This window comes from Mus caroli, chromosome 6, assembly GCF_900094665.2.
Source record: "Mus caroli chromosome 6, CAROLI_EIJ_v1.1, whole genome shotgun sequence".
Lineage (NCBI taxonomy): Eukaryota > Metazoa > Chordata > Mammalia > Rodentia > Muridae > Mus > Mus caroli.
This window is the reverse complement of record NC_034575.1, coordinates 140,498,628-140,500,566: the sequence shown is the minus strand read 5'-3', so window position 1 is coordinate 140,500,566 and position 1,939 is coordinate 140,498,628. Positions and strand designations below refer to the sequence as shown.

The window sequence follows — 1,939 nt, the reverse complement described above, 5'->3', positions numbered from 1 at the left end:
GATTTCTGAGTTCGAGGCCAGCCTGGTCTACAAAGTGAGTTCCAGGACAGCCAGGGCTACAAAGAGAAACCCTGTCTTAGAACCCCCCCCCCCAAAAAAAAAACCCAAACCAACAAAACAAAACAAACAAACAAAAAATAAGACCATTTCCTGTGTGAATAAAAAAATGAAGGAAGGCATCAAATAAAAGGCAGCATGTAAATTAGGGTGATCATCTGCCTGATGGCACTTCTGAGGAGCCAGCCTTGGGGCTGAAACCTCACTGATGCGTGTCATTCGGAGGGACACTGGGGAACGGAAAGGCATTTTTCAGAAGACTACCTCGTGAAGATCTTGAGTGGTGGATTGATTTGGTTTAGATAAAGAATAGAAGGGCAGTATGTTTAGAGCCTGGTGACAAAAAGAAAAATGACACACAGTTATAATGACCCAGGGGATTGTAGAACATGAGAAGGGTTTAGATTTTATTGAAATGTAGTAGAAGGGCTATTGGAAATGTTGGCTTTGTTTATTTTGGGTTTGGGAGACAGGGTGTCATGTATCCCAGACTAGCCTGGAACTAGGTAGCTGAGAATGACCTTGGATCCCTGTTTTTCCTCCCTCCACATCCCAAATGCTGGGACTCCAAGCACAGTGTAATTTTACTTATTATTCAAAAGTTAACTTTGGTTACTGAGTGAGGTCAGCAGGCTGAAGAGGGGAACTGGGCGGTGAGTAGAGGCTACGGTAGCAACACGCGCAAGAGATGATGCATCAGGTTAGCATTTTGTTGCAGTTGTGGTGAATATGGTGACGAACTAATGGAGTTCAGTGTGTACTCTCTGTCTGTCTATCTCTGTCTGTCTGCCTGCCTCTGTCTCTGTCTCTCTGTCTCTGTTTTTGTATCTCTGTCTCTGTCTTTGTTTCTCTGTCTGTTTTTGTCTCTCTGTCTCTGCCTTTGTCTCTCTGTCTGTCTCTCTGTGTGTATGTGTTGCTTAAGGATTCAAGGATTAACTAGTACCTCATTCATTCTAAGCACATCTCCAGATCCCTCTGCGTCTTTTTTATGTTCAGTTAAGAAAAACGTGTTGAAAGATTGCTTGGCAACAAGGAAGAAAGAAGACTCAAGGATGGCTGCCTTTTGACTGGCTGACTGTGGATGGCTGCCTTTTGATTGGCTGACTGTGGATGGCTGCCTTTTGATTGGCTGACTGTGGATGGCTGCCTTTTGATTGGCTGACTGCTGGTAGACAGTGGAGTCATTCACTGAAACCGAGCTGCCTAAGGAGGTGGTTAATGTTAGGGCGACATCAAGAGGTGTGCATTTTGCAGTCGATGTTTTTACAACACTTATTGTGACCCAAGAAGAAACACCAGCACTGGAGCTGAATATTTAGGAAACATAGGCTATCACTTTACGTCAACGGGACTGGCTGAAACCTGTCTTCGGTTATGGAGGTAGCTCGTTTGGTGAAGTGATTGCCACATAAGTTTAAGGACCTTCATTTATACCCCAAGCATCTACATGTAAATCTGGGTGTGATAGTGTGTGCTTGCAATCCCAGGTCTGGGGATGCAGAACTAAGAGAATCCCTGGGTTTTGCTAGCAGATAGTCTACCTGAGCTGGTCGACTCCGGGTGCTATGAGAGACCCTGTCTCAAATCGTAAGTGGAAAACAGTGAGAGATAGTACCTGATGTTGATAACCTGTCTCCACGTGCACAAACACAAACACATACACATACACTAAGTAAGCTAATGGATATAAACCACTTTCAGGGAAGGTGTGTCTGAAAATTTCTGAAGCAACCCTTTAAAAAGCAATGTACTCTTAAGAGTAAAGTCAGGAGCCGGGTGTGGTGGCGCACTCCTTTAATCCCAGCACTCGGGAGGCAGAGGCAGGCGGATTTCTGAGTTTGAGGCCAGCCTGGTCTACAAAGTGAGCTTCAGGACAGCCAGG

At 45.1% G+C, this 1,939-nt stretch overlaps 1 protein-coding gene across 6 annotated transcripts in view; it reads left to right on the top strand.

Annotated features, from left to right (window-relative positions):
- Nucleotides 1–1,939, top strand: part of Abcc9 (ATP binding cassette subfamily C member 9) — a 110,404-nt gene that overhangs the window by 38,762 nt on the left and 69,703 nt on the right. The window lies entirely within an intron of this gene.